Source organism: Natator depressus, chromosome 3 (assembly GCF_965152275.1).
Source record: "Natator depressus isolate rNatDep1 chromosome 3, rNatDep2.hap1, whole genome shotgun sequence".
Taxonomy (NCBI): domain Eukaryota; kingdom Metazoa; phylum Chordata; order Testudines; family Cheloniidae; genus Natator; species Natator depressus.
Genome location: NC_134236.1, coordinates 63456559 through 63471140, shown reverse-complemented (window position 1 = coordinate 63471140; position 14582 = coordinate 63456559). Strand labels below are relative to the sequence as shown.

The 14582-nt window shown below is 44.0% G+C and overlaps 1 protein-coding gene across 1 annotated transcript in view; it reads right to left on the bottom strand.

Annotated features, from left to right (window-relative positions):
• TTK (TTK protein kinase) overlaps positions 1-12992 on the bottom strand; it is a 103301-nt gene extending 90309 nt beyond the window's left edge. The window contains exons 1-2 of the mRNA XM_074948026.1: positions 12627-12992; positions 11766-12040 (exon numbers count right to left, since the gene is read on the bottom strand). The gene's annotated coding sequence lies outside the window, so the exon portion shown is untranslated. The remainder of the gene's footprint in view (positions 1-11765; positions 12041-12626) is intronic.
• Positions 12993-14582: the final 1590 nt, after the last annotated feature.

The following is a 14582-nucleotide window of genomic DNA, read 5'->3' as shown; positions in this document are numbered from 1 at the left end:
CTTGTGTGGACTGGACCAGGCTGAGGTTGATGGTGGGATGGAAATTGTTGAAATCATGGTGGAATTCCTCAAGGGCTTCTTTTCCATGGGTCCAGATGATGAAGATATCATCAATATAGCGCAAGTAGAGTAGGGGCATTAGGGGACGAGAGCTGAGGAAGCGTTGTTCTAAGTCAGCCATAAAAATGTTGGCATACTGTGGGGCCATGCGGGTACCCATAGCAGTGCCGCTGATTTGAAAGTATACATTGTCCCCAAATGTAAAATAGTTATGGGTAAGGACAAAGTCACAAAGTTCAGCTACTAGGTTAGCCGTGACATTATCGGGGATAGCGTTCTTGACGGCTTGCAGTCCATCTTTGTGTGGAATGTTGGTGTAGAGGGCTTCTACATCCATAGTGGCCAGGATGGTGTTATCAGGAAGATCACCGATGGATTGTAGTTTCCTCAGGAAGTCAGTGGTGTCTCGAAGGTAGCTGGGAGTGCTGGTAGCATAGGGCCTGAGGAGAGAGTCTATATAGCCAGACAATCCTGCTGTCAGGCTGCCAATGCCTGAGATGATGGGGCGCCCAGGATTTCCAGGTTTATGGATGTGGGTACTAGATAGAATATCCCAGGTCGGGGTTCCAGGGGTGTGTCTGTGCGGATTTGATCTTGTGCTTTTTCAGGGAGTTTCTTGAGCAAATGCTGTAGTTTCTTTTGGTAACTCTCAGTGGGATCAGAGGGTAATGGCTTGTAGAAAGTGGTGTTGGAGAGCTGCCGAGCAGCCTCTTGTTCATATTCCGACCTATTCATGATGACAACAGCACCTCCTTTGTCAGCCTTTTTGATTATGATGTCAGAGTTGTTTCTGAGGCTGTGGATGGCATTGTGTTCTGCACGGCTGAGGTTGTGGGGCAAGTGATGCTGCTTTTCCACAATTTCAGCCAGTGCACGTCGGCGGAAGCACTCTATGTAGAAGTCCAGTCTGCTGTCTCGACCTTCAGGAGGAATCCACCTAGAATCCTTCTTTTTGTAGTGCTGGTAGGGAGGTCTCTGTGGATTAGTATGTTGTTCAGAGGTGTGTTGGAAATATTCCTTGAGTCGGAGATGTCAAAAATAGGATTCTAGGTCACCACAGAACTGTATCATGTTCGAGGGGGTGGAGGGGCAGAAGGAGAGGCCCCGAGATAAGACAGCTGTGTCTGCTGGGCTAAGAGTATAGTTGGATAGGTTAACAATATTGCTGGGTGGGTTGAGGGAACCATTGCTGTGGCCCCTTGTGGCATGTAGTAGTTTAGAAAGTTTAGTGTCCTTTTTCTTTTGTAGAGAAGCAAAGTGTGTGTTGTAAATGGCTTGTCTAGTTTTAGTTAAGTCCAGCCACGAGGAAGTTTGTGTGGAAGGTTGGTTTTTTATGAGAGTATCCATTTTTGAGAGCTCATTCTTTAACTTTCCCTGTTTGCTGTAGAGGATGTTGATCAGGTGGTTCCGCAGTTTCTTTGAGAGCGTGTGGCACAAGCTGTCAGCATAGTCTGTGTGGTATGTAGATTGTAATGGATTTTTTACCGTCAGTCCTTTTGGTACGATGTCCATCTGTTTGCATTTGGAAAGGAAGATGATGTCTGTCTGTATCTGTACAAGTTTTTTCATGCAGTTGATAGATTTCCACTCCATACAGCTAAATGCAGTGCCTTGCATAATGACAGGTTTCAGAGTAACAGCCGTGTTAGTCTGTATTCACAAAAAGAAAAGGAGTACTTGTGGCACCTTAGAGACTAACCAATTTATTTGAGCATAAGCTTTCGTGAGCTACAGCTCACTTCATCGGATGCATACTGTGGAAAATACAGAAGATGTTTTTATACACACAAACCATGAAAAATCTTGGGAGACAGGCCAGTCCTTGCCTACAGACAGCCCCCCAACCTGAAGCGAATACTCACCAGCAACCACATACCACACAACAGAACCACTAACCCAAGAACCTATCCTTGCAACAAAGCCCGTTGCCAACTGTGCCCACATATCTATTCAGGGGACACCATCACAGGGCCTAATAACATCAGCCACACTATCAAAGGCTCGTTCATCTGCACATTCACCAATGTGATATATGCCATCATGTGCCAGCAATGCCCCTCTGCCATGTACATTGGGCAAACTGGACAGTCTCTACGTAAAAGAATAAATGGACACAAATCAGATGTCAAGAATTATAACATTCAAAAACCAGTTGGAGAACACTTCAATCTCTCTGGTCACTCGATTTCTGATCTCAAAGTGACTATCCTTCAACAAAAAAACTTCGAAAACAGACTCCAACGAGAGACTGCTGAATTGGAATTAATTTGCAAATTGGATACAATTAACTTAGGCTTGAATAGAGACTGGGAATAGTTGAGTCATTATAAAAAGTAACCTATTTCCCCTTGTTTATTCCTTCTTCCCCCCCCCCCCACTGTTTCTCAGACGTTCTTGTTAAACCCTGGATTTGTGCTGGAAATGGCCCACCTTGATTATCATACACATTGTAAGGAGAGTGATCACTTTAGATAAGCTATTACCAACAGGAGAGTGGGTTTGTGTGGGGGGTGAGGGGCGGGAGAAAACCTGGATTTGTGCAGGAAATGGCCCACCTTGATTATCATACACATTGTAAGGAGAGTGATCACTTTAGATAAGCTATTACCAGCAGGAGAGTAGGGTGGGGGGGGGGGCTGGGGAGAGAAAACCTTTTGTAGTGATAAACACCCATTTGTTCATGGTTTGTGTGTATAAAAACATCTTCTGTATTTTCCACAGTATGCATCCGATGAAGTGAGCTGTAGCTCACGAAAGCTTATGCTCAAATAAATTGGTTAGTCTCTAAGGTGCCACTAGTACTCCTTTTCTTTTTGCGAATACAGACTAACACAGCTGTTACTCTGAAACTCGTAAGTCATGTGCCGCAGCCCCCTAATCATTTTCATTGTTTATTTTTAGTTGAGGGAAGTGCAGTAGAGCTGATGTAATCAGACTTCACTAAAGCATTTCAGAAATATCATAGAATCATAGAAGGTTAGGGTTGGAAGGGACCTCATTTGATCAGGTACCACATGGGAAGGTATTACAATAGTTAAATTAGAGAAGATGGGGATCAGTACAAGCATCGCAGGGTAGATAAGGAACTAGAAAAGGAGAAGGCAAATGGGTTGTGCTGAATGGTGAACTGTTGAACTGGAGGGTGGTTACTAGAGGAGTTCCTCAAGGATTGTGCAGTGGCACATCAAAACTTGGTGAATAGTCATAACTGTCATTGCTGACCACTCGTTGCTCCAAGAAGATTCCACCATTACATTCTGTGGTGGCATAGATGACCTTAAAGGGTGTCTAGAAGACAGGCGAGCTGGTGGGTGATTGAAGAGTTCTGTGTACAAAAGCAGGTCACTATTCTCACGGATCTTGGCCAGTAGCATGACAGAAGTCTAATCATGGCAAATATGGGGCAGTGCTGTGTTACTAAGTATCAGTAGCTGTGGCAACAGAGTTGCCTGTAAAGTCCCTGTAACAATATGCATCGCTTTGTTAAGCTCTACATCGACCAGCCTTGTGTGAAGTGAGTGACATCAGATAGGAGCACAATATTCTGCTGTTGAATAGCAGACGGCAAAGGCTGATGTTCTAAGTGTCCAGGTGCTCGCACCCAGGTTGAACCAGCCATTTTCTGAGCCAGTTGTTCCGAGTCCTGACTTTGGCTGCCATCTTCCTCAAGTGGTTGCAGTACATTAATGACCTATTCAATGTCACACCGAGATGAACCAGGTTTGGCTCATGCTACGTGTGTTGGCCATTGAGAAAAACTTTTAACTTGTGGCTTGCGCTATGCAGATGAAATACACTAAAAATGGTCTTGGAAAAATTTGGCTGCAGGCACCATCAACTACAATAGTCTGCCATCAGCTTCCTATCATCATTCAAGACCTTGTCAATTTCTGAGAAGGGCTGAGCTTGGTAGCTGCAGTAGATGTCGTCAGCATAGATAAACTTGTGTGAGAGTGTAGCTGGCAGGTTGTTGATGTACACATTGAACGGTATCAGTGAAAGAACTGAGCCTTGAGGAAGGCCGTTGATCTGACACTTCCAAGAGCTACATCAGTTGCCCATGTGTATTCTAAACTGCCCGTTTTGGAGAAAGAGCTCTACTACTTCGACCACCTAACGTGGGGCAACTTGAGAGAATTTAAACAAAAGGTCTCTGTGACAAACTGTGTTGTAGGTGGCGGTCAAATCCAAGAAGTCGGCTCCCATCTTTAGATTTTGTTGAAAACAGTTTTTGATAAAGATGTTCAAGGCCAGAACTTGATCACATGTGCTGCATCCTTTCCTGAACCCTGCCTGCTCAACCTGCAAGACATCGTCCTAACCCAGAGCGATTTGTTGGAGGATCAAATGCTCAAACACCTTGAAACACACCCACAGCTGAAGATGCTGGACAGATGATCCAGGACTCTGAGGGGAACCAAGCATTCTCTTCCTCTTGTATGTGCTTAATTGGCTGGTTCTTGCTCACATCCTCAAGATCTAACTGATCCCCATATGTGGGGTTGGGAAGGAATTTCCTCTCAGGTCAGATAGACAGTGACTTTGGAATTTTTTGTTTTGCCTTCCTCTGCAGCATGAGGTGGAGGTCACTTGATAGGATTATCTGGGCATATCTCATTTAATCAATTCTTTGTCATCGCAGGGGCCTCAGGCATTGGTGCACGTCAGTCCCTCCTATTCTCTGCCTGTGCTACATAATAGTTTAGTTACCGGTGGGCTGCAATACTTTGATTTGGTTGTTGGGTTTAGCTTGTGGGTGGTGGTGGCCTGTGATTTACAAGGAGGTCAAACTAGATGATCTGGTTGTCCCTTCTGGTCTTAAACTCTTATGTGGTGGGAACTGACCAGTCCCGTGGCTGGAAAGGGAAATTGTGCCTCACCGGGCTGCTGGAGTTATCTGAGCTCAGCAACAAACGAGCATCACCAACTCTACAGATTATAGGGCAAGTCTCACAAAATTTGGTGCCTTTCTTAAAGCCTCAACTCCCAGACTTATGGAATTAGGTGAGAATCTCATTTTACATTTAAAAAAATTATTTGAGTGACTGCTGCACATTCACGCTCATGGGATGTTCAGGCATGGCCAAGAGGGGATGTGCGAATATGCAGAGGTCACGCAAAGAACTCTGGTTGCAGTTGAAAACCGTCATTTTCTAACAATGCTGAAAGTCAGTTCCTTATTCCCAGCTCCTTATTCATGGTTCCCAGTATAATCAGTGAATTAGGCCCACGGAAAGTTATTTTGGTTCTGACTGACAATGCAGCTAATATGAAATCTGATTGATAAATGAGTATCCATGTCTTCTGTGTTATAGATGTTGTCATAAATATAAAGGGAAGGGTAACCATCTTTCTGTATACAGTGCTATAAAATCCCTCCTGGCCAGAGGCAAAATCCTTTCACCTGTAAAGGGTTAAGAAGCTAAGATAAGCTTGCTGGGCTGACCCAAAATGACCAATGAGGGGACAAGATACTTTCAAATCTGGAGGCGGGGGAACAAAGGGTTTGTCTTTCTGTGTGATGTTTTTGCTGGGAACAGATCAGGAATGCAGCCTTACAACTCCTGTTAAGTTAGTAAGTAATCTAGCTAGAAATGCGTTAGATTTCCTTTTGTTTAATGGCTGGTAAAATAAGCTCTGCCGTGTACATTGGCCAAACTGGACAGTCTCTACGTAAAAGAATAAATGGACACAAATCAAACATCAAGAATTATAACATTCAAAAACCAGTCGGAGAACACTTCAATCTCTTTGGTCACTCGATTACAGACCTAAAAGTGGCAATTCTTCAACAAAAAAACTTCAAAAACAGACTCCAACGAGAGACTGCTGAATTGGAATTAAGTTGCAAACTGGATACAATTAACTTAGGCTTGAATAAAGACTGGGAGTGGATGTGTCATTACACAAAGTAAAACTATTTCCCCTTGTTTATTTCCCCCTTAATGTTCTTGTAAAGTGCTGGAAATGGCCTACCTTGATTATCTCTACAAAAGGTTCCCCCCGCCCCCGCTTTCCTACTGATAATAGCTCACCGTTCCTGATCACTCTTGTTAGAGTCTGTATGCTAACACCCATTTTTTCCGCAAAAAGAAAAGGAGGACTTGTGACACCTTAGAGACTAACAAATTTATTTGAGCATAAGCTTTCGTGAGCTACAGCTCACTTCATCGGATGCTGTAGCTCATGAAAGCTTATGCTCAAATAAATTTGTTAGTCTCTAAGGTGCCACAAGTCCTCCTTTTCTTTTTGCGGATACAGACTAACACGGCTGCTACTCCGTAACCTCTACATGGTTTGGATACTGGCTATGTAGTTGCCACTTCTTTCCCTGTGTAAAACCTTGGCAGTTGCAGTCAACTAAGGTGCTGCAGCTCACAGCTCCTTGTTTTAAACAGACAAAGACTGCGGGAGGGGCTCTCAATTTAAGATTTTGAGCCAGGAAAGCCTGGTTTTGCTGTACTTCTATTCTTCCAGATTTTCCTTGGAGTAGAGTGAATTAAGGTATTGTTAAGGGTAGGCTTTGGAGAATGCTGAATAGATTTTCGTGGAAAAAAATTTTAATGGAGAGAAAGTCTTTGGATGCAAATGACTTCAGGGAGACAGCGTGCATTAAGCATGTGAACGAAGGTTTGTAGGATTGGGGCCTAAATGAGCAGTGCAAGCCAGAGTAATAGCATGTCACCACTATTCATTGCATTGTAAGGCTAACCCCATGTGCAGGTGGCATAATGTACTAATGGGCAAAGCATCACCACAGGTCAGTTATCCCAATATGTATTTCTCATTTGACAATGAAAGGTGATGCAGACACCCATGCAGCAATCATGATAACAGATATAAGACATGGGACCATGATATCAGACACTTATTGCTTTGTTTTAAAATACCAGAAATATAACCTCACATATCATTTTAGTGATTATGCACTAGTTCTCATTATACCAGATGGCAAGTGCTAGGATCTTGCACAGAGATGCATAGTTATTTCTGCTGATTCACCAGTCCAGGTGCATCCTGTTAGCTCCAGTTCACAATTATAAAAAAAGAGGTTGAGGTGCTCCTCTATGATAGAGGAAACCAGGTTAACAGCAAAGATGGCCTATGGTCAGAAGCCAAACTCAAAAGAAAGCTTTCAATGAAATTTTGTTTTGCTCAGTGACGAACTGGGGGGGGGGGTGATATAATGCCCTTGTTAACCAAACCAGTACAGTAAAACCTGCCTGAAGAGAGACCACCTGTCACAAGTGACTACTTGCAGAGGCTATGGAACACCACTGCTCTCTGGTGTGCAAACCTTTGAAGTGCTACCATTTTTGCTAACTCCCATGAGTGGTCTCTCTTGGCAGGTTTTACTGTAGGTGCATTCCATGAAGGAGAATCTTAGCTCTAATTTTGTTAAAATGTATGCTACTAGCCCTTTTCCTTGAGAAATTAGCCTTGAAAATATAAAACAATAGACCCAACTACCAGTGTTGAAAAGAACAAACTTCTGGATTCCAGCAGGAGGCTATAGGCACTTAAAAATCCCCACCAATGCATACTTTTCATCTAAACTGAATCAGTTAAAATTTGAGTATATCCCAGAATAAACGTGCTACTTATCTCCAGAATCTATAGAGCAAACCTCTACGTAGTAATGGGATAATATTGAACAATAATTGATTGTGGTGGGGGAGGTAGATAGACTTGTGAAATATTTTGCCACTATATCTAAAAATATTGATGCTAGCTGTACTTATTAAAATTTTTGACCCTTTCTGAGGCTAGAGTTAGCTAGCTTATATTCTCAGACAATTGCACCCACTGTTGTTGTGGGCCATGGCAGCTGCTGCAAAAGGAGCTCCCTTGCTGTTTTCTTCACCACTGTCGGTAAGAGTGCATGCAGGACACACTGCATAGTTCTGGCCTCCTTCAGTATCTACTGGCTGCTGCAGCAGTACAAAAGGAGGCCAGGCTGCTAATGCTCCTCCCCAAAGTTTGAAGGGTTGATATTGGCACTCGAACTGTGGCTCCGCCTCCTGTGCTGCCCCTTCCCCCCTGACACCCTGCTCCTGTGGCACCCATTCCCCACAAGGCCCTGGTCCCACACTGCCTCTTCCCCTGATTCCCCATTCCTGCGCCACCTCTTCCCCCTCCCCACCCCCACGATGCTGCCTGCTCCTCTCTTCTCCATCATTTGCCCTTACCGCTGGTAAAAAGTGATGGGGCCATGGACCTCTGCTCCCCGCCCCCATGTCGGCATCCCTGCTATATACAAAACATGCATTCCCAGTGTTTTTTTCTACAGAAGAGTTTGCTCTTTGTCTCCAGGGAAAACCTGAACAATTTTAAGATATCCCCAAAAAGTTCTCAGAGCCATCTCAAACGGTAATGGGAGGAACTGGAAAATCTGAGAAATGTGAAAATCAAAAACAAAGAAGTGTGGTTTCTCAGAATTCTGTCCTGTGAAAGTGTCTGGGAAATCTAGATTAGGATAATCTAAATGATGAGAAAAGTCAGAAGAACAGACTATGACTGTGACATTACCCAGGGTACAATCTGGACTGTTGAACAGCAGTGTCATAGAATCATAGAATATCAGGGTTGGAAGGGACCTCAGGAGGTCATCTAGTCCAACCCCCTGCTCAAAGCAGGACCAATCCCCAACTAAATCATCCCAGCCAGGGCTTTGTCAAGCCTGGCCTTAAAAATATCTAAGGAAGGAGATTCCACCACCTCCCTAGGTAACACATTCCAGTGTTTCACCACCCTCCTAGTGAAAAAGTTTTTCCTAATATCCAACCTAAATCTCCCCCACTGCAACTTGAGACCATTACTCCTTGTTCTATCATCTGCTACCACTGAGAACAGTCTAGAGCCATCCTCTTTGGAACCCCCTTTCAGGTAGTTTAAAGCAGCTATCAAATCCCCCCTCATTCTTCTCTTCCGCAGACTAAACAATCCCAGTTCCCTCAGCCTCTCCTCATAAGTCGTGTGTTCCAGTCCCCTAATCATTTGTGTTGCCCTCTGCTGGACTCTTTCCAATTTTTCCACATCCTTCTTGTAGTGTGGGGCCCAAAACTGGACACAGTACTCCAGATGAGGCCTCACCAATGTCGAATAGAGGGGAACAATCACGTCCCTCGATCTGCTGGCAGTGTCCCTACTTATACATCCCAGCATGCCATTGGCCTTCTTGGCAACAAGGGCACACTGTTGACTCATATGCAGCTTCTCGTCCACTGTAACCCCTAGGTCCTTTTCTGCAGAACTGCTGCCGAGCCATTCGGTCCCTAGTCTGTAGCGGTGCATGGGGTTCTTCCGTCCTAAGTGCAGGACTCTGCACTTGTCCTTGTTGAACCTCATCAGATTTCTTTTGGCCCAATCCTCTAATTTGTCTAGGGCCCTCTGTATCCTATCCCTACCCTTCAGCGTATCTACCTCACCTCCCAGTTTAGTGTCATCTGCAAACTTGCTGAGGGTGCAATCCACACCATCCTCCAGATCATTAATGAAGATATTGAACAAAACCAGCCCGAGGACCGACCCTTGGGGCACTCCACTGGATACCGGCTGCCAACTAGACATGGAGCCATTGATCACTACCCGTTGAGCCCGACAATCTAGCCAACTTTCTATCCACCTTATAGTCCACTCATCCAGCCCATACTACTTTAACTTGCTGACAAGGATACTGTGGGAGACCGTGTCAAAAGCTTTGCTAAAGTCAAGGAACAACACGTCCACTGCTTTCCCTTCATCCACAGAGCCAGTTATCTTGTCATAGAAGGCAATTAGATTAGTCAGGCATGACTTGCCCTTGGTGAATCCATGCTGACTGTTCCTGATCACTTTCCTCTCCTCTAAGTGCTTCAGAATTGATTCCTTGAGGACCTGCTCCATGATTTTTCCAGGGACTGAGGTGAGGCTGACTGGCCTGTAGTTCCCAGGATCATCCTCCTTCCTTTTTTTAAAGATGGGCACTACATTAGCCTTTTTCCAGTCGTCCAGGACTTCCCCGGATCGCCATGAGTTTTCAAAGATAATGGCCAATGACTCTGCAATCACATCCACCAACTCCTTTAGCACTCTTGGATGCAGCACATCTGGCCCCATGGACTTGTGCTCGTCCAGCTTTTCTAAATGGTCCCAAACCACTTCTTTCTCCACAGAGGGCTGGTCACCTCCTCCCCATGCTGTGCTGCCCAGTGCAGCAGTCTGGGAGCTGACCTTGTTCGTGAAGACAGAGGCAAAAAAAGCATTGAGTACATTAGCTTTTTCCACATCCTCTGTCATTAGGTTGCCTCCCTCATTCAGTAAGGGGCCCACACTTTCCTTGACTTTCTTCTTATTGCTAACATACCTGAAGAAGCCTTTCTTGTTACTCTTAACATCTCTTGCTAGCTGCAACTCTAGGTGTGATTTGGCCTTCCTGATTTCACTCCTGCATCCCCGAGCAATATTTATATACTCTTCCCTGGTCATTTGTCCAATCTTCCACTTCTTGTAAGCTTCTTTTTTGTGTTTAAGATCAGCAAGGATTTCACTGTTAAGCCAAGCTGGTCGCCTGCCATATTTACTATTCTTTCTACACATCGGGATGGTTTGTCCCTGTAACCTCAATAAAGATTCTTTAAAATACAGCCAGCTCTCCTGGACTCCTTTCCCCCTCATGTTATTCTCCCAGGGGATCCTGCCCATCAGTTCCTGGAGGGAGTCAAAGTCTGCTTTTCTGAAGTCCAGGGTCCGTATTCTGCTGCTCTCCTTTCTTCCCTGTGTCAGGATCCTGAACTCAACCATCTCATGGTCACTGCCTCCCAGGTTCCCATCCACTTTAGCTTCCCCTACTAATTCTTCCTGGTTTGTGAGCAGCAGGTCAAGAAGAGCTCTGCCCCTAGTTGGTTCCTCCAGCACTTGCACCAGGAAATTGTCCCCTACACTTTCCAAAAACTTCCTGGATTGTCTGTGCACCGCTGTATTGCTCTCCCAGCAGATATCAGGGTGACTGAAGTCTCCCATGAGAACCAGGGCCTGCGATCTAGTATCTTCCATGAGTTGCCGGAAGAAAGCCTCGTCCACTTCATCCCCCTGGTCCGGTGGTTTATAGCAGACTCCCACCACGACATCACCCTTGTTGCTCACACTTCTAAACTTAATCCAGAGACACTCAGGCTTTTCTGCAGTTTCATACTTGAGCTCTGAGCAGTCATACTGCTCCCTTACATACAGTGCAACTCCCCCACCTTTTCTGCCCTGCCTGTCCTTCCTGAACAGTTTATATCCATCCATGACAGTACTCCAGTCATGTGAGTTATCCCACCAAGTCTCTGTTATTCCAATCACATCATAATTCCTTGACTGTGCCAGAACTTCCAGTTCTCCCTGCTTGTTTCCCAGGCTTCTTGCATTTGTGTATAGGCACTTGAGATAACTAGCTGATCGTCCCTCTTTCTCAGTATGAGGCAGGAGCCCTGCCCTCTCGCACACTCCTGCTTCCTCCCGGTATCCCACTTCCCCACTTACCTGAGGGCTTTGGTCTCCTTCCCCACCACCACCTGCCTCCTTCTCTTGGGAGCAGTGGTCGTGGAACCCCCAACCCTAGGACAGTGCATCTCATGCCTTCCAATCGGCGGAGTCTCCTTCTGTTCCCTTCCCTCAGATGTATCATCTAGTCCACTCTCCGCATTAGTACCTGTGGAGAGAACATGAAAACGGTTACTTACCTGTATCTGCATTGCTGGTACATGGACGCTCCCCTTTCTTCCTCTGGAGGTCACATGCTGCCAAATTTCTTCACCATCCTCCTGTCCCCGCTGTGCAGCCTGCTCTGAATCTTCAGAACATTGTGCCCGTAGAAGTATATCCTGACGTCTGTCCAGGAAATCTTCAGTTTCTCTTATGCAACGCAGGGTCGATACCTGTTGCTCCAGACCTTGAACCTTCTCTTCCAATATGGAGACCAGCTTGCACTTTGTACAGACGAAGTCGCTTCTGTCCTCTGGAAGAAAGACAAACATGGCACATCCAGTGCAGGTCACAACAGCTGAACACCCCCCATCCATACTACCTTCCTTCTACGAGCTCACTCAGGGGTTGTCCCTTCAATTCTCCAGCTTGGGGTGCCTTTTACCCTGCTTCGCTGTGAGAGCAACCACTTCTGGTCTGCTCACACACAGCCTTCAGCATGTAAACTACTCCCAGCTATATTTTACGAGTGCTATGGCCAGTTACTCAAGTATTATATTGCAGGTCAACACCAGCACATTCCTAGTCCCAGACTTTCCCCCAGAAATGTGCACCTCATACTGCCCAGCCCTCTCCTGGACAATACAAGCTCATGTAAAATCTGTCATTTTATTAATAGAAAACGATATGCAAAAATCCTGTTATCCCAAATGAAATTTCTCCAACACTTCAATCCAAACACACAGGTCTAAATAAAACAAGTTTATTAACTACACAAAGATAGATTTTAAGAGATTATAAGTAATGAGGCATAAACGTCAGAATAAAATAAAGGTAAAATGCAACTAATAGCTAATTTAACAAGCTAAAACAAATTCAAAGCAAAGGATCTCTCTTACCACAAGTTATAGTCTTACTGACTGAACTCCTTTCAGACAGGATCCCGCCTTTAATCCAAAGCTGTTTCTTTGTTCCTCAGATGTTGTGGCTGCTGTGGGTAGTGATGAAGGGAGAGATATCTTGGGGCATCTGCTCCCCATTCTTATACCTTTTCCTCTTCTTTGAGAATCATCTCCAGTTGGGGTTCAGAAGACAAGAAGTTTGTGGGGACAGACTGTTTCTTTGCTAAGATATACATTTCTTGCTTTCACCCCTTTTCCTGCCAAATAATGGCCGCTTAACCAGGTGATGGTCCATTTGATTTCATTGGCACATATATTTTACCAGAACAATAATGATCAGCAAATCATGAGTTTTCAAATGATACAAGATATATTTTGTACAATATTTATCATAGTCTTGAAAAAGGGGTGAACATAGGGATGCAGATTGTCACACTGATCTTTACATATTTTAATGCCAGGATTTATTTCTTAACACACTTATTTCATATGCAACACTCTTCATCCTAAGCATGGTGCTTGGCACCAGAAAAATCAGTCGATGAGCCAGATTTTCCGGTAGCCCTTTAAAAAGGGCCAAAAGCAGTAATCTAATAGGAAAAAACAGTCTTGGCAGGTCTGTGTGAAGTTCATAGGATGAGGATAAAGTCTAACAGTCACAACAAAGGATTGGTAGTCAGGAGCCCTGAGTTCTCTTCATGATTCCACAACTGATTTATGTGAATTAAGACTCTGTCCTTCAGTTTTCCTAGCCATAAAACAGGATAATAATAGTTACCTTTGTACTGATTTCAGCTCCTCCTATGGAATGCACTATATACGTACAAATTATGATAATTACATATTTCTGATGGGTGAAATGACTCCACATAGACTTTAGCAGAGATAAGATTAAATACCTCAAGAAGCCAACCACTAGTCAATACTTCATCTCCAAGATAAACAGCACTCCCAAACAATGTATCAAGTAGGGTACCACAGGGATTGCTGTTAGGACCAGTCTTATATCATACTTTATTTAATGATTTGAAAGAGGAAGTAAACAATGCATCTGTTCAATTGATAGATGACGCTAAATTGGGAGGAATTTGCACACCAGTGAGGATAGAGAAATAAAAGGACCTTGAAAGAAAAGAAAATAGAGCAGAAAACAAAATGATATTCTACAAGGAAAAGTACAATTTAAAACATCTAGAAGTAAAATAATCTGATACACAGACATCCAATAAGAAGGAGAAATCAGTAATACTGCAGAATAGATAATCGTGATAGTGGAGAGTAAGTTAGACATGTTTTATTATGTAATGTTGCAATGAAAAAGGCCAGTGTAATTTTGGGTTGCAGTTAATAGAGAAGGAAGTAATATTCCATCTCTATACAGCTCTGGACAAACTTCATCAGGAATTATTTATTTATTTGATCCAATAAAAGATATTTACCTCCAGCCATGTCTCTCTAATATCCTGGGACCAACATGGCTACAACAAAGCTGCATACGCTATCAGAAATATCAGTTGCTTCTTCTGGATAGCCATTACCAGAAATGTATTTACAAAATTGAGAGAATCCAGAAAACATTAAGAAAAATCAGGAAGTTGGAAAGACTGACTTATGAAAAAAATTAAATCAGTTAAATATATGTAACTTGGCTGGGAGATGATAAAGTAGGCCATTTTTACAACTTTAAAAGGTTTGAAGGGTACTATCATCAAGAAGGGAGAGGAATTATTAAGATTGTGCAACAGAAGCAGCAGATTCTAGGATGTAGCATCTGAATCCAGAGCTCTTCTGTTGAGTCATCCTGATGTTAGATGCTTGAACTCTTGTGATGACTTGTGTGTGTGTTCCCTTTCTGCTTATTGCTTCCTGCTCCCTATTCCTGGCTGTTTCCTGGTTTCTGCTCCATGAACTCAGTGTTCCAGTTCCTGTCTCTATGTGTACATTGAGTTGGGT